Raw genomic sequence first — 19,932 nt, 5'->3', positions numbered from 1 at the left:
TATATATATATATATATATATATATGTATAATGGAAAATATTAAAAATTAAAAAAAATATAAGGATTATTTGTTTAAAAAGAGTATTATGTTACTTACATTTTAATTAATTTTTTTTTTTTTAGTATATTTGCAGTAAAATTTCACCATAACTGCAATTACATCTTCTTTTAGAAGCTTTGAGGTATACCCAAACAAATTTTCAAAGTAAAATATTGAAAACTCTAGGAATATACACTTTTTCACTCTGGGGTCCAATTAATCCCGTGTGGCATTTATGTGATTTTTTGACATGAGGTATTTAAGGGTTAATTTACGTATTAGGTAAACTTGGAAATTAAAAGTTAAAACCTATTTTTTTGGATATAACAAAATTTATTAATATTTATATTATATTATCTGAAAGATGATAACAAATCATTCCTAAATTTAGAGAGGTTCCTAACTACGTCGTCTCCGAGATGCTGAACCACTATTCGAGCCTATTAAAAGATGCATACCATGATAAACTCGGAAACTCGTCGCCATACTAGGCAAGTTCGGTCGCAAACTTGGGTGGTAAATTTTATTTGCACGGCTAACACGTCGGTACTTGCCGAAGATTTTCCCCTTGATAGTTTCGGGCACAGGTTGAAAAAAAAAATCGCTCGAGAGACACTCACGACGTACTTCACTTTAAGCTCCAGTTGGCGCGAGAAATTTCGAAAAGTTCGAGACAGGTGTCGACTGAACATCCTCCAAGATAAATTGCACGTCTCGTCTGACAAAAAAAAAATCCTGTTTTAAAATTTCAAGCGATGTGAATTAAACTTGCAAGTATCTGGTTTCGCGTTGTAAACATCATCTCGGCAAAATAATTTTACTGTAATTACAATCTTATTTTAATTGGGAATATTCAACATTAAAATTAGAGCGAAGTCTTGTATTTCCAATGATCCGGTGAATACAGAAATGATATAAAAATGGAAGATACGCTGGTAAGAAACCGCCAATTAAGAACATAATCAGTAACTGCTCTCAGACTTCAGTAAATGCTGGAATCTGCGAGCCTTCCTTGTATTTCAAGCTTGATATTTATATTAGCAATGCAAATTGGAGTCGGAGTTGCGGCTACCGCTGCAACAACATTCAACGGAGCACGACTACACAACATTCTGTGAACGTTTACATAAAAGTGAAATTAGTAGATATAAATAGTTTACATGTGTATACCTCTCTTCTTTTTAAATGTAATGAAGTTGCAATTTTATAGAAGTAATTTCGCTGCAGAATTAAATAAAACTCAGGCTTTAAACACACGAGTGAAAATTATGGTTCTTTGACATCAAGTGGAATACAGTTTCTATTTATGTTTTTTTTTCCAAAGTAATTTACTTGTCAACATAAAATATAGAAAATATTTCAAGCCGTTGAAAAACACAAACAATGTGCATTTACGGCAAAGTACGTATATCGTTGTGCAATGCTATTTGCTTGTGTACTGGAATTTAAAAAACTTCTCGTTAATTATAAGTGAAATAACATGTTTACCTCTCTAAAATAGTTAGAAAATTTTATAACGATGTTATGTTTTTTCATATTCCGAAAAATTTTAGATTCGAATTTATCTTTCTACGAGCATTTTAAATAATTATTTTAGGCATAAATTTAATACACGCGGATTATAAATAAATTTTACATCTTTAACATGTTCCATTAGACATAAAAAACATTTATATTTTTTTATCGAAAAAAAATTATTTTTCTTTTTATAGTCAAATTAGATTAGATAAAATTTAGATTATATAATTTTAATTTAAAATTATGCCTTTAATTAAATCAACATTTAAATAGTTTAAAAGTGGTAAGTTTAAGTACGAAGAAGTTGTTGGAAGAGACGTAATGTCAGATCGTAATGTAGTCGGATTCTCATTAAAGCGAAATTGAAAATGTTCAAATTAAATTAGTTACGTCACTTCCAATATAAATAATCCATTTTAATCTTAATTTATATTTTCTATAATTAATTTTGATACAGAAATATGTAATATATTTAGCATATATTGATGTATAATTATGTATATAAAACCAAACTCGTCAAAATTTTCATTCGACATAACAACTGTTTTCATACAGAAATTTGTTACAAAATTGTGTAGTAAATGTAATGAATACTACAGTAATTGAATTAACGGGATTTTGATTCTCGATCGATTCTATGAAATCCGTTTACAATTGATATAAAATGATTTTATTGTAATAATATATCGCAGTGTGTGTGTGTGTGTTAAAAACAAGTTATTGAAGGAAGACGTGATCGGTATTTTTGATGAATATAAATTTGAATGTTAGATATAGTTCGGTTAATTAGTTAATTATCATGAAACATAATCGATTAATTGAACAAAAATATAATACAAGATTTGATATTGGATACGGCATAAATGCATATACATGCATATTATGTTGCATTATCGTATACATAGTATGTTACCATATATGAACATGCGATAATTGAGCAAAATAGAAAATAGCTGCGCATGTTAGCAGGTATATAATTCAAGATTATTATTGAATTATCTTTATATTTAAATCGCCTTTATTAATAGTAATCTTTATATCTGATATAAAAAGAAGCTAAGATCAAGATTAAAAATCTCGTAATACGTGCGTATGAAATAATTTCAATCTAAAAAACATTTTTTAAAGTAATGTTTAGTTTAAAAAAATTTTTCATTGCTCTATGTATATATTATATAATATATACAAGGAATTTATATTAATATTATTCCAATAAATGCACACCAGAGCAAATGATTAAAAAATTTTTATTTATATCAATTAATCACGTTTTTAACGTGACTATCACTACATGATTCATTATCTATAGATCTAATTCTGTATTTAATTATTGATGAAAATTTTAATAACGAATAAATATAAAATTTATAACATGTATATTGCAGAGTATGCAATCAGTACACACAGTAATAATTTGCATAATCGATATATTATAATATAATAGATATTCTTTCACATACATAATATTTTTAATAATTTTTAGTGTTAGTTGGAATTTTCAATATGATTGGAAATCTCAAAAACAGACGAATAAAATAATTTGTGAAAATGACAGGGTAATTAATACAAAAATCTCTCTTGATAAAAAAAACGATAATTATTTCTTTTTTTTAAATAAAGAGATATATGCGAAATATGAACGATGTAAATACATGTAAATATAAAAGTTCTTGATGGCCTAACCGACAAGAGGGAATCACGATATGCCTGGATCATCGAGAATACAGCCGAGTGAGGGCTCGATTCGCACGGTGCCAGCCGTCTAATTATGTATTCCCTCGTTGATCGAAATCCCCGTTTTCCATCCGAGCGACCATACTCACGCTGCCACCAACGAGACACACTTCGATGGTATCCGCGCCGGTTCAAGCGGAACATCTTGTATCGCTCGTCCATAAATCGCCAACGGGCGCGCAGCGATATCGTTAGCATATGTATTGCATTTTACTAGTCCTGGTATTACCGCCACCGAGGGGATTGGGCAGTTTTACGTCAGATACATAATAGGAGATATTGTACCCGCCGAATGTGCTATAAAAGAGACGTGAGGTGCATCATACACCTACAACTGAAGAACGCCATTAAGGATCAGAAAGAATTGTTTTCAGCTCACCGAAGTCAATTTTGTCACAAATACATTCAAGAAGAGCAATGCAGAAGAAATGATTTAGAGATATCTGATATATCAAGATTATAATCAATCGTTTTCGATGCGAAGGTTTACTTTTAGTTCTTACTATTATATTATTAAATAATATTTTAAAATTGACTGAGCTTCAAAAAGATACACAATTATATTGAACCACATTTGTTTACAAATTACTAAAGTTTATCATTGTTTGAGTAAGTCGATCTTTGATCTTTCCCGCATAAGCGAAGAGAACCAAGATGCTGGGTGATTATATATGGTATTTACAGGAACTTTAGCCTAGAGCAACTATAAGGGCAAGCTGTAGATTGAGAAACTTCGAAATTCCTAGTGTCACCGTGTATGTTGCTCCACGCAAGTTGCGCTGACATCAAAGTGTTCTTTCGCGCGATTCGAAACGTCAAAGTAATAATCCACGAAAACTATGCCGCAGAGTACTTCATAAAATATGTCCCAACAAACTATCTATAATTCTGCAACAAACTATTCCTAAGTGAAAGTCTAAACTTGCATGTAATTTTAAAGTATTTATTCTTATCCCCCTTCTATCTTATCTATAAAGATAACAATAGCGTAGAAATTCTTATATTGTTTGCGCAGCATAGTTAACATAATTTTAAAATATTAATAAAAATGTGCAAGGAGAAAACTTACACGACATTTTGAGAATTATTTTAGTCCCAATTGTACAATAAAACTACTACAAAAATTGCATTCTGCCAATGTCAACACCATTTAATATCTGTAATCTCATGTGATTTACTTTTCTAATTACATCGCTAACATCTAAACGGGACCGACATCTTCAGAGCCTAAGTTACTGGCGAATCCGTGACGTGGATTCGTAATACTGTAATAACTCACAAATCCTACTTACAACACAATCCAACCCAGCATCCGATCGTTCGGCGCGGCATAGCGCAGTGTTCCAACTAGAACCGCAAGTAATTTATTTGGGTTCGCCAGCACGAATACGAATAATCATTCAGATTCTCGCGAACGCACCGTTTTCATAATCCTCTTACATTTTCGGCGAATTGGGTCGCCGGAAATTATATGTTGTTATATTCGCAGTCGGCTGTTCTGCCGGTACATTTCCGTTTTGGATATACTGTACGATTCAGGAATAGAATTGATATATGTATAAAACTTTTATTTAAATTTTTTATTAAACGTAACGACTATAGTTACGCATATAATCTTTATCAATAGACAATTAGTCAAAATTAAAAAATAAAGATAATCGAAAAGAAGGAAGAAATTACGAGATGATGTTGTTGATAGAAAACGCTAAAGTAAAGAAAAACAATTGTGAAAAATAGTTTAACTTATAGATTCTCAAGTAAGAGGTTAGACATTTAGGCAATTTATGATTGATTCGCCATATTTTTCAGGACCTGCTTGAGACAGAACGAGGTAAATAAAAAAAAGAAATGTGTGGATATCCATTTTTACACATAATCAATCTCATTCTATCTTAAGCAGATCATGAAAAATATGGTGAGCTGAACGTATGCTGTCCAATCTCTTATTTGAGGATCTCTAATTTATCTTTGTTTACAATTTTTTATTTACATTTGTTTCTTCCCAATCAATTTATTCGATCAATTTGAATCATTTAATAAGAAACATCTTCTAAAATTGAAACAAGGCTTTAAGCAAACTCTTGCTTAGATTCTCGTTTAAATTTTAATGGATGTTTATTATTAAATAATTCAAATTTTGTATTCATCTTTGTGTAAACAGTAAAATATCTACGTTTTTTTTTTTAGAACAAAATTTGCTCTTTTGATTTTAGTATTTATGGTTGCTGTCTTCTTACGAGATCGTCGATTCTTACGATTATCTTTTTCACTTGCATAATATATAAGAATATTTCAACTGAAGTGCTGACTGGAGTCATTTTTCTTTCTTATCTTTTCGATTATTTTATATCTATATAAAAAGTCTTGCTGGCGATAAAAAAGTGTGGGAAATTGGTTGTCAGTCCGAAAAGCTACTGTCGAAAGTTTCAATCGTCGCGGCGGATTTGCATGTTTAATGTAATTACGTTAATCGACTAAAAAGATTCGAGCGTGCGAACGCGACGCGTGGGTGGAAATAGGTGGAAAAGGATTAAGAGATTCTCGTTGCTTCTTGCAAAGTATCCATAAGCAGCCTGTAACGAACTCAGGCGCAGTAAAAGTTTTCACAGCGCTTTATAAGCGCGCTGCTTCGCTTGAACGAACGCTCCATTACCATTCATGGCGATCAGGGAGCTGATTGAAAAGTTATTATAAGCACTGCTACGCTCTCGGAGCGTTGAGGAAATGAGGAAAACTTAAGAGATGATATAATGTTTCATTATGATCACTTTTATCTCTCACGTAAAACGATCAAATATTTTTTTTATTCTATACCTATAATATTAATTATAATTATTTCAGTATCATCTCTAGGTGTAATTTAAGCGTTAAATAAACATACACGAAATGTATGCTATCACGACTATCAGCACGTGTGACATAAAACTTTGATGAAACCGGAAAAGTAAATATTACATGTGCAACGTTATGTATAACGTTGAGGCCAGCCAAGTTTCCCAGCATATTAATGGCTGCAGTAATCTAAATAATTTATTATTCCCGAACGGAAATGTCCATCTCTGCCATCCTCGTGAAAAAGTGACAACATTATTTCCATCCTCCTGTAAATGGAAAGAATAAACAGATGTGTACGTATATAACGAGAAACGGTATCATTGTGTGCTGGTGCTACTTTTAAACTTAGAGCTATAACCCAGTTTCTCTTTCAGTTCTCGTGCATCTTGCTCTATGAAGCTTATATGTGAAGCTTAATGTATAAATATACTCTTAATTTAATGGAATGCTACTTATTTTTAAAATATCAAATATTTACAAATTTGTATATGTAATCACTCATATCTCTGATATTAGTGAAAACATAAAAAATAAATTAAATAATTCCTCTTTATTGAATTTCTGCATATTTTCTTAATTAATGACATATTTTTAATAACGTTATTGTTATTAATTGCATCTTAATAGCATAATTATTGAAATATATTATAAGTGTGTTTCTTTTAGATATGTTATCCATTTTTGTCTTTTCCAAAACATGTGTTTGTTGTAATTAAAATATATACGTAAAACGCACTAAAACACAAACATTATATATATATATTTATTTATGTATCTTTTTATCGTTAAACGAGATAATTTAAGAATTCTACATGTTTAGTATTTTGTAAAATACTAAAATTGTTTACAAGATTATGTTTTCTCACGGGGATACATTATTGTAAAATTTAATTCCACGTATTATCACATAGCTTCTCACATTTTATTTACAATATAATAGCTTGACTGAAAAATAATTGCTAAGGTAGAAATTAGATCCAATATTTTATCTCTTCCTCTATAAAAAGGCTTTTTTTTTTATAAAATATACTTTATTAATTATATGAAACAGTAAATATCTTAATTGATTATGTTATTGAAATTAAAAACTAATTGTCTCATAAAATTATTATTTTAAATACCTTTCAGATACATATGTTCTCTATAAGCTTCAAAAAAATATGATTCAATTACAAGGTGTTTCTATTCCACGATTGCAAAAGCGTTATGGAAGAGTTAGATCCGTTCCGCAATGAAATATAAATTTCTGATCGCGTCAGTGAATTATGGACGTGCTTGGAAAAACGGCTGACCGGTACTTTTTCCATTAAAATGCTTAAATGATTTAGCGGACGCGCGCGTACACGCTACAACCGCGAAATATTTCCTCGTGGCTGAGAAAGGAAAAGAAAGTGCAAGGCAAGAACGAAATTAATAACAAATGCAACACTAAATGGAAAAATGATATCGGGGCGTGCAGTACCATTTTTAATTTTACGCTACGAGAGCTCGATTGAAAAATATAAAGACCGCGGCTTAGACAAAAAGTAAGAGGAATCCCGCATCTCATCGACGAGGAAAACGAGATAATAAATAAACGAGGAACATTTCGAAGTGAATTATATACTTGAATCGGCGACTGAGGTTATATCGGAGAAAGTTACGGTCGAGTTTGCTAACAAATACGGATAAGGATTTAAATGTAGCTAGCGTCCCTCGTCGTATTCGCGGAAATTGATTTCCTTGGAAAAAGATGAGCACGACTCGAGTAATGCGACTTTATTGGAATAACGAGATTTCGTGTTAGGTTAGCGGTTTCCGAGATATTTGAGAATGTCTAAGAATAAAAAGATATTGGTTCAAGCCAATGATTAATCGCATAAATATTGTCAGCATGTTTATAGAAAATAATATTTTGATTCTGTCATAATAAACTATTTTAGAAAAACCATGTAAGTTTCTAATTATGAAGAATTTATCAATATTGGATGTTCTCAAAATTCAAAATTTCTAATAATAATTTTTACTTGGAATATTACCAATATTAGAAGCATTGTTTCTCGTAAAAAGAATGAAACATACTATTAATAATTTTAAATTGTAATAATCTAACAAGAAAGATTGTACTTTAATGTAATAAAAATTTCTAGTAAAAAGCATATTAAAGAGAATATTTTGAACTCTAAGTCTAAATTTCAAGCAGAATTGAAGATTTCTACCTTTTTTTAATTTTGATAAGATCGAATTTTTAATTTTAATTTTTTTGCGTAAGAACATGTTTTTACACACATATAAGTACAAGTATATATCGCATAAGAATTTTTTATTTTAAAGCAAGAATATAAATACGATTATTACAATCACTTTAAGGTAAACGTAATAATTTGTATAACAAATTGGCGCAATACTACAAGAAGATTTGGATGAAGTATTGCAACTAATATAAGTGATGCGATGCGAAATGAAACAATGGGGAGTAGATGAATGAATAAATGGAAATAAAAAGATATCGTGCCAAAGAGAACGATGTTTGCATAATATATGAAAATTTCGAAGCTATCCTCTTGGGGAATCATGAGCGGGTGAGCCTAGCCAAGAGATGAGGGTGGTACTAGGCGGTAAGGTCAGAGTGGGTGCACTCCGGTAGAAGAAAAAGTCAGAAAATAAGAAGAATTTGCGGGTTACAGGAAGCAAGGCGGCAACAAGAGTCGCTGTATTTCCGGGATTCTTTTACCCTTACTACATCGTCATCGCCGTCGTCGTTGTCGTCATCCTCCATGCGCCTTTCAGTCAGCTTGTTTCAAAAGTTGTTTCTTATTTATTCATGAATTACGCGACGCGCGCTCTGCCGCATCAAAGGCAGACGCTCTGCGCAAAATATACCGGCGAAGAAACTTTCCATCCACCGTGCCACCACGGAAATCCGATGTTATCCTGGACTAGAAGCTGGCAGGATTAATGGATCGATAGACCCTCGATCGCCCGACGTAGCCTGAAATGCTAGATCGATGAAAAACTTTTAAGCGCGGTTTTAATTGGACGACACAGTATCCCACCTGCCGCAGTGCAGATAACGCTGCAATAAAATGTTAAATATTTTATAATAAATTAAATACTTGCTCCTGTCCGTCCGTCAAGACATTAAAAGCTAACATTAATAGCTTCATCCGCGTTGTCAATTTTCGTAGCAAAGTAAGTCCAGTTTACTTACTCTTCTGACAAAATCAATAAATCACATCGGTTTATATAGGTATCTTATTGAAATTCATAGAGAAGAAAATAAACATACGAGAGAGAGACTTTATATCTCTTTTATTATATTTCTAAAGTATCTCTAAAACTGAACGTTTATATTTATGGTTTGTATCTATGAGGTTTTAAAAATTTTTAATTTTATGCATTCCAGAATAAATATGCGCGTGCGTATATAAATACAAATTACGTAAATTATTACGCATTTGAAATTTTTACATGTTTTATCAACATCACATTTTAAATTATATATTTTACTTACTTCTTATTTATATTTTTTACGTTTACAAACAAGATATGTACATAACGAGAACATCCTATTTGTTATCGCGCACTCACTCATTCGAGATAATCAAAAAGTGGAAATAAAAACTTTGATTTCCGTCTTAAGACTTTTCTTGACCCGCTCTATTTTTCAAGATCAAATGGCACCGTAATCTTAGCGTGATGTGAGCTCGGGCAGCTTCAAGATTCACGGCACGTCGAAGGACTTAATTCGCGAAACGTCCAGAAAGGTGGTAAGCATGAATAATCGCTATGCCATGTTCCTCGACTTTTGCAGACTCGGCCGCTCGAAAGCGGGGAAACCATCTATTACGCATCATTATCGAGTCTCGATTTATAATCCCCGCGAGCATGCAAGCTCCTGGACTGACTTCTAATACTTTATTGAGCGATCGTTCGGTTCCTCAAACCGTGTCACCATTGAATCAATATACTTAAGTGCTGATATTAATAAACTTTTTAAAAAATATGTAAATCTTTTTAAATTTTTAAACTAGGTAGACTGTACGTATTAATTATATTGTTTTATATTTAATTTTTTTGTTTTATTTGGTTGAGCATTTTAAAAAAATATTGAATCTAAAACATGACTTGTAATGTTAACTCAGTAGCTTTTCATTTAATTTTATTTGTAAAAATAAAATTCAGTAACGTTTTATTTAAATTTGATTTTAAAAACTTCGAAAGTTAAATAAAAAAATAGGAAAAAATGAAATAGTCTAAATTCATTACTCAATGTAATATATTTTTTAATCTACAAATATTAACTTTTTGTACATGATTAAATACACAACGTTATAAATCTCAATAACCGACAGTCCAGGAGTTTATATTATATGTAAAAATAATTTATAAAGATAATCCAGATCGTTTCTTTCTTCAATGATTAAATTATCGAGATATCTTTTTTTTTCTTTTCGTTGCTCTCTCTTACTTTTCTGTCCTACTTTTTAAATAAAGATCTGAGTAATCAAGATTGAGAATAAAAGAATCACATGCCTCATTACTATAGTAATTTTTCAAATACCCTTGGTATTTGATATTAGCCGTATATATTATTATAACGGAGTCAAAATCCAGTTATTTACAAGTATCGATTGCTGTTGACATACTTCCATATTAAAGTTTTAGCTAACCCAATTAAACTATAAGGATCTCTCGCATCGAAATCCTTCATATAATGTTATCGTCTAACCGCGATAACGAACTTCTCGTTCCCCCACAGCGTTTGTCGAACGCAGAAAGAGAAGCCGGAAAATTTAATACCACTCTCATCGATGTGACACAACGCTTAAGACCTGCTCGGATCGTTCACTGTAAATTATCGTGCTTCTTCAAATACAAGTGCATGACGGTTCCAATGTTACGAAACCATCCATTATGATTCATTGCTTAAATTTGCAATCGACAACGAGGTACAACAAGTAGATGTATTAACGATGGTCTAATGAAATCTGATCAATATATACGTTTTAAGATCTTTAATTTGCAATGCGAAGAAAATTCGACAGATGCAATGACACTGCTATCTTTGACAATTTACTTAAATATACTTAAATAACTAATAAAAATCTTTATGCATCCAATATATGTATATATTAGCAGTAATAATAAATAATTATAATATATTAATTTATATTATTTCAAAATACGGAATAATAATATCTTGATATTATTGATGATTGATTAAACTATCTCTATTATATATTGCATGAAGCGTAACTAAATATCTTTCTACTAATCGCTATCGAATTATCTGTTATATTCTGTAGATAAAAATGCACAAAATTCAGAAAAATAGATCAATATTTTGATTTGCTCGAAGAATAATTCATGAATTCGCGAGCATGAGTGATGATGCATTAATCGGTAACTATATCGTTTTTCAGTTCGTATCAGAAAACTAGCGCGCACGATGCAACGTCGTCTGATTTACGATCTGTTGAAAGTTTGGGGGGGAAAAGGGGGGCATACGTTATTTTGATATAACATTTCGTCAGTGTCGTTTAAACTAGTGTCATAAATCGATCTCACACGCGAATGCACATTGCGATTTACGCGACACAATGAGATCCCACGCTTGGAAATATTTACCAAAGTCAAAATAACGATACCATGCGAAAGTAATAAATTCACCGCAGGGTAGGACAATTCAGGAAGTGGGAAAGGGATTGAGGATTTTCTTTTACTTTTATAAATTTCCGATGCACTCAAAGTTCTTTTATATCGCGAACGTTTTCATGAACGTCTTTCCATTCCCTAAATGCATCTCGATATACGCACAAAATTGCTCGATTTCTTGTCCTAGCGCGAACAATGTCTTTGATCTGTTGCCTCGAATAAAATACGCATCACGAATCATCAATGATAGAGAACGATAATAAAAAAACTCTTCTATTTTATTATTTTACAATTTTTTTTATTTATTAAATTTAATCTTATTTTCTAAACATAAATAAACTTTAATATTTTAATTGAAAATTTTAATATTTTTTTTAGATTTTCTAATCCTCTTTTAAGTGAAATAATCAACTATGTACATTTTTATTAAAACAATTTTTATTAAATAATTAGTGCGTAATATAAAAAATTTGTTACTTACCAATAGTAACTGGTTGTTATACTGTACATTGTGTTTATACACATAAGAAATTAAAAGATATAAATTATAATATTTGATCGATTATTAATCAAAATCAATGTTACTTAAACTTATAAAATCTGTCCTAGTTGATAACAAATGACAATTAAATCAGTGTGATTGTAAATACAATTACCACTAATAAAAATCAATTAAGTATAATCAATTGCATATAAATTATAACAATATAACTATAATAACTTCACACAATTCTGATTATTGACAATTCTGAGTTGCTAAACTATTTAAGATATTGATATTTTCGTATCAGCTTCTAATTTCAGTTAATCTTCAAAATATACGCTATTTAAATATTATTGTAAATATTACTGTAATAGCAAAATTATGTATAATAATAAACGTGCGCGGATATTATTTTACTATAGTTAATACAATTCATCTCCTGTGTTTTTTACATTATTCTCTAAAATTTATCTCTATAGACAAATTGATGCAATATGTTTTATAATAGATGAAATATGTAGGACACAAATAAAAAATATAAATATTTCTTCTTTTCCTATCGAATTTCTCTCTCTTGAAATTATTAAAAAATAATCGCACATACACAGTAAAAGATTCAAATATTTTTATACATTTTTATTTCTCCGAAGTTATTTTAACTTCCTCTTTCAATAAATTTCTATTTTTAAACGTTGATAGCAATTTCAATATAAATTTTATAATTTAACTCTCTCTTTGTACCGCGTGAGAAAGATTTCCATTTACGGTTTTTATTTTATTTTACTTTATTTGTGTTTTTATCTGTATTTATCCTATCGTGATCCATTATAAAATCGTGGAATACTAAACCTCATTTCAACGAATGGAGACTGTGTAACAAACATTGTGTTACAAATTTTTGAAACGAAATATCTGAAGCATATTTTGAAGGTAAACTTAGATATTATTGATATTGTTTAATGGCATGGCTTTAATACAAGTTTGCAATTCTCCGACGTGCGTCTTAACTATGCCGGCTGTACGGCTTACGAATATCTGCAGGAAACGCCTTAGGCATGCCACTGTATACCTTAGTGCTCCAAACGTTTACAGAATGTCCCCGAGATGTACCATTGTCTGTCCAAATATTCAGAATGTCCGCACGATATTCCGCGGACACTATTATGCTAGTTAGGTTCTGTACATTGTATGCTGTTTATTACGTAATCGCCAGATATACTAGCTCATTTAAATACGCACTAACGTGCAGCTGCACGCATCGTGTGTATGCATATGAGATGCAAATCGCGACATATAATTATATATCGTTTATGTGTTTTAAGATTTGAGCGCCGGCCGGCGACGTAATGAATTGACGGATTATACCGTACAACAGAATTAAATTTAAATTAAGGATTTTCATCACAAGACAAAATGTCTCTCTATTCCATAACGTATTTAAAGTTGAGTTTCAATTAACTAAATATTATTCAACCATGTAATCATTTGCGTCGCTAATGTATTTTAAAATTAAATTCTATATTGAATTTTTGTTAAAATTTTAATATTCAGTTTCATTCAGTTAATTAACTGTACATTTTTGCTAGCTACACACAAACTCCAAAACTTGATTTGTCAAAATCGCTCTCTCTCTCTCTCTCTCTCTTTGATTTCCTACTATATGTTGAATAAACTACTATAGAAATCTCGCTATTCAATAAGAGTTTTGCTTTCATAGTTTCTTTTCAGTATTTACGAAAAAACATCCTGTGTTTTTGATATATTATTTACAATATAAATCAATCATAATGCAACTATCACACATTCGCGTATGATTTGCAAAAAAGTTAGTAAAAAACTCTTGCAAAGATTGAAATAGTCGAAAAAGAAGTACAGCATTCGATAAACCAGACACGTAGTTTCTCTGACCGGCTAACGCCTTGTATTTCTTCGCTTATCGATTTAACTTACGTATTTTCATTTCGCGAAATATTCACATAGGTATGAGATTTTCCGTTCTTCGCTATATCCGTCGTGAGTATTCTTCTGAACTTGCAGTCAGATTTCAAGTCGAGCATAAAGTCGGCAAGCACATTCGTTGAGCATGTGATTTTCAGCTCTTTTTGCTATCCTGCACTTCTCTTCACTCATTCCTCCTCTGCTGAGTCCTGTCTCTTTTTTCTTATTCAATTCCTCTTATCTTTTCCTTTCCCCCCCCCCCCCTCTCTCTCTCTCTCATTTTCTATGATATAAAACTGACAAGCAAAATCGTCGAACACACGATTTCGCCGGTTTTCTGCCTCTATCATGCATTCCACTTTTCGTTTTTTTCTCTCTCTATTTATTTCCTTTTTTTCTCTCCTCTTTCTCTTTTTCTCAGCTCTTGCATTACTCATCCTCCGTCTTATTTTTTATTTCTTATCCTTCGTTTCACTCCTATTCTTCACTAATTTCTCTTTTACTCTTGCTTAAAATAAAAGAAACACCCACATTCTCTCGTCGAGCACGTAACTCTCCTTTATTCCGCCTCTCTTTCTTCTTTCTCGAGTACCTTTATCAAGTCTCCATGATCCATTTCTTCATGATTCCTTTGTTCCATACATTGTTTCTTTTTTTTAAATATCAGTTTTTTGTTTTTATTCTTTTTATCGTTATATTCTCTTTCCTTTCCTCTTCTGCATTTTACATCATTCTCTTCAATCCTTTTCGTTTACTTCTTCTATTGTATAATTTTTTTGCAGTTTTTCTCGTTTTGTTGTCACCTACTTCCCTCTTTCCTTCATATTTTTTTGTTTTCTCTCTTGTTTTTTTTCACGCTTCCTTGCTTCCTCTCTTTCTGCGTTTTATGTTATTGTTTTTTCTGTTTTTCCGTTTATTCTTAACTATGAAGTTGTCCCCGTTTTTTTCACTATCTTCTTCGCTTCTATCGTACTTTAATCCTTTTTTTCTTTATACTCTATTTTCCGCTTTTCTTTTTTTATTTCTGCCTTTACTTCTTCTCTTTCATGCATTTTACACCCTTTTCCTCCGCTCTTTCCTTCCGTTCTTTTGTTATTCTATGCTAACTTTTCTCTGTCCGCCATCGCAATTTCACCTTGGGGTGTGTTTGCGTTTATACTGACGAAAGCTTTTGTTCGCGAATTGAAATGCCCTGCAATTACGAGGCTCGCGGGAAGTATCACCTGTCGCGTGACGCAATTTCTTCGTGGCTCATTGTTATCACTCTCTCTTACTATTCGCGGGATGGCTAACGAGCTGATCCCGCATCGATTTTACTCGAAATTTTGTCGTGTGCCCCTACAATCCATCGAATACGGTGATATACAAAAAGCCGAAGGCCCGATCGGCCGTCGAGAGCCCGGCAAGTCCACTTTTTCAAAGCCGTTACATGAAAGCCGGAAAACAGTTTGGTTGTATTTTACTGGAATGCCAAATAATGAACGCGCTGCAGTTTTGTGACTAAATGCGCAATGCATTTCAAATGTTGTTAAAACTGAACGTTGTCCAACGTTTAATTGATTTTTATAATTAAACGTAGAATTCAATCAATCTATTTTATTCCATTCTCTGGAACGTGTTATCTAGTAGACGTATTTTATTGTCGTACCAATTAAATAGCTTATTATAGAAGACTTCTCTCTCTCTCTCTCTCTCTCTCTCTCTCTCTCTCTCTCTCTCTTCCTATTTGTAGATTTAATTTCAAAATTTTATAAATTACAATGAAAAATAAGCAAGAGAAACTGTGACTTTACCCATTTTCATAATAAACGACTCAGTTAATAGCCCTGACGATAATTTAATTTAAAACAATTTTGTATAATAATATGCTAAATAATAATATCTTTTAAATAATAAATAAAATATTTTTTAACATAATATGTAATTAATTTAATATTAAAAGCAAGCATCCGTGACCCTCTTTTAAGTATTTAATTACTCTACTAATATGCTTAAATAGATTAACTGTTTGCTTCTCGTAATTACACTTTGTTATTAATATATATACTAACGTTTGAATTATGAAAAATATGTCTAATTACTGTTATAATTAATTATAAAAGAATTGAAAACATTTGTATTACGGTTAAATATTTAAGAAATAATTTTGCTAAATCAGAAGCGATTACTGATATATCTCTGTGCAAGCAAGCGCTAAATACGCTTTTGTTGATTAATATCTAGATTGTCGTCTATTCAACTCGATGCTGGTTTGCGATTTTGCGTCCTGTTCACAGCGTAAGTACATCAAACACGATTACATAGCCGATGGGACTTGTAATATGTCGGAGTTACACGCGGTATTTCGGGCGGTAATATCGACGCAATTTGTCTTTGATACACACGAATTTCGCTGATAACGTTATGGTTGTTATTTTGCAACTTTATTACGCACGCGGCTGCTTCTCGTTCCGCTACTATTAATGCTATGTTTATGCAACGAATGATGGTTTCGACATTTTACTGTCGTACATGCACTTATATACACACACATACGATATTTAACGATCGTATTACATTCAACAGATCTGATCCGCTTTTATTGCATTTCATTTACATTTATATTTTAACGCATATTTTATTCTTGTATTTAAAGATGTTATGCGAGACAAAATACATATATATATAGTTATTGATTTTATATTTATTTTTCATTTTAATGTAATTTTCAATATAGTATGTATTATAATTATAATTGATAATATTTTTTGAAAAATAAAACACAAATATTTTTTGTCACGATGTAATTAAAATAAATTTTCTTCTGTTTCGTTGAAGAATGATTATTTATTAATTATTTTAAGATAAAATTGATTGGATTGGAATAAGCATTCTTTTCCGATAATAAAAATGAATCATCCGTGAATGAGTAATAGTTAAAGAATGGCGAAAGTTTTAGAGTTTCAAAATATAGATATAAAAATTTGACCGAATCTATCATTCGAAAATGTCATTTAGTTAATTTACAGTTATGATCTAAAATTTAGGCGAATCTACAAATAACGTTCGATGAGCAGGCACTCTAAATTCAAAGCAGTTACCAATGGAAGAAATCAGCGCCGTGGGATTTCAACGAGATTCCCAGATGGCAAGAACGACCCACATTACATCAGTTCCCACGCACTTGAATGCCGAAGAAGTCGTCCATTGCGCTGTTGGTAATGCTCTTCCAGCTGTATGTTTCGCGTAATTGCGGAGAATTTCAGTGACATATGAGGCGAACGTTCTCTCATGTAAGTCAGCTCGATCTCACCAAATCGTTGTGAATGCGTTTTTCGGCACCTCGATCGCTCTTCTTTTCAACAAAAGCGCCGAACGGTGAAACTTCACTTTGTAATTTCAGAAAATTCTTCAACCATTTTCTCCCATCGAAGAAGAGAATATAAGTTTGATTAATAGTTCGCTAAAATGTTCTTCGCTATCGGAAAGGAGAAAAAGATTCGAAGGAATGCGTTTTTCGTTACTAACTGCATTCTATAGTTTAAAAAGAAATAATGGAATTCGGGACTGCAATTTTAAGAGACGCGCTGAGATAGATTAAGAGAACTGCTAATCCTTTTAGTTAATGATACGTAATGAAATAGAACTATTTGTTCGTAGAAGTATTCGTGCTATGTAGCATCTTGCCAGAAAATTCCAAACATTTTATATTTAACAAAGAGAGAATTCTTTTAATACCTTTATAAATCTTTTTATAAATTAATGAACAACTTATGAAGTTGAATAATACATCTGTGTAGAGAGACAAAAGTTTTCTTTAGATAGTAAATAAATTTCTTGAGATGTCACAAATTAAATCACGATAGAATTAATATCCGCGACAAGCATTTATAATCCCTTAATGAAAACCTGACGCTTTTATGAGCGGACAACGTCATATTATACAATGTCTTCTCTTACACGACGCAGTAATTAGTTGAAAATGCATACAGTAGTGCAAGCAGTTGGTTACATTTTACTTAATTGAAGAGTATCTAAATGATGAAAGAGAAACAATTGCAATTTCAACCGTGTAAATTCAATTCCTCTTACTTAGTACTACTTCCGTCGATTAACTTGTCGCTCGGCCAAAAAAAAGAACGCACCGCGAATTAATTACACTGTCAGGTGAACGCTATGTCCTCACAGGTTATACAGTCTCGTTAAAAGGACTCGTATCCATGTACTTTTAATCTTGCGCAGTGCGAAATTCTGCAAGAAAAGAACTCGTTCAATGTCGCTTGTATTTTCATACCGCTGTGGAACGCTTTGACCTCCTCCGATTCCTTTGTTGTACGAAATCCGATATTGCGCTATTCCAGTTTCGCCTCTGTGTGGAATGAGAGGAACACTTTTCATTTATCGATATTCTTAACCCTTTGTTCCTTGTGGAGTGTTGGGTAACGCCAGAAGTTCTCTCTTCCTTGTGTTACCCTCCTTACAGCAAAGGATAATTGAAACTCTTAATCCCGTAGAAGCTTATATCGAAGAGTAAACTTTATCGATTTTAACAGTTATTCTATTGTTAAATAATATATAACCATGTATTACTCCGCCATATAACGTTTTTCTAACTTATATAGTTGCACATAAAACATTTTAAAACAAAGAATCATTGTAGTCGCAATTTCAGTTCTCTTCTGTTCAATTCTTGTTGTTGCTTTCCCATATCTAGTGATGCTGGTTACATATGTTTATCTAAAATTATGATTACGTGATATTCAATATTTCGTTGATATTGCTGTGCAACCAATATTTTCCAGCATTACGCAATCTTATTGTATTACATTTCTCTGGCACATGTATTAAAATGAATTGGGAGGATTAAACAATAAGTTGGAATAATTAGAGCGTTAAGAAATGCAAAAACCTCGTAATCATTTCCTAACAGGCTCGAGTCGCGGTTTATGTAAATAACTGGTGATAATGGTAGAAAAAAATTTCATAGGACTGATATTAAACCAACTCGAATGTACTCGTACACCGAAGAAGTTCACGCGGGCGACAGTAATCTTATGTAATTGCTGAGAATTCCAATGGCGGAACAAATATAAACTGTTACACGGAGAGAATTTTCTTTTAAAATTTACCCTGAAAATATGGTGATTGTGGTACAATTTGAGAGAGATTTATATCAAAATTCTTCGAAATACAATGTTGTCCCACGATTGTCATATTTTCAGGGTAAATTCTAAGAAAAAATTCTCTCCGTGTACTCGTGTGTAAACTGAACCACTTTTGTTTAACACTTTTATTCAAGCCATTGGAATAGCATCGTACCGGAAACCACTCTGTGCAACGGCGTTTATTTGTGCGTATTTTTAAACATGCCCCGGTAACTTCTAAGAATGCCATTTGCGCTACAATTATCAAACGCGAATTTTTATTTTAGTTCTTAACTTGTTGTGAAGCATTTTATAATTTTCAATACATATTACTTTATTAAAAAATTGAAAGCTTGCATAACTAAATAAACGAGATATATTCAACTGAAATATGACTTTAAATTGAAATATATATTTTATTTTCTGTATTTTTTCTTGGTAAATTTAATGAATAAGACATTATATTTTCTAGAGAATTTCTCTCCGTGAAATATAATTAAATGTAGACATTGTCTAGTATATTTCTTTGACAAATAGACACATAGATCAAAATTTAATATTTTTGAGAAGCATGTATTTAATAGCAATTATGTAAAGTTTCTATACTTAGATATTACATTTG

General features: G+C 31.5%; 1 protein-coding gene across 1 annotated transcript in view; it reads left to right on the top strand.

Moving 5' to 3' along the window:
- Positions 1 to 19,932, top strand: part of LOC108766712 (dipeptidase 1) — a 111,256-nt gene that overhangs the window by 3,868 nt on the left and 87,456 nt on the right. The gene's annotated exons all lie outside the window — the stretch shown is intronic.

The sequence above is a fragment of the Trachymyrmex cornetzi genome, unplaced genomic scaffold, assembly GCF_001594075.2.
Source record: "Trachymyrmex cornetzi isolate Tcor2-1 unplaced genomic scaffold, Tcor1.1 scaffold61, whole genome shotgun sequence".
Taxonomy (NCBI): domain Eukaryota; kingdom Metazoa; phylum Arthropoda; class Insecta; order Hymenoptera; family Formicidae; genus Trachymyrmex; species Trachymyrmex cornetzi.
This window is presented reverse-complemented; position numbering and strand designations above follow the sequence as displayed.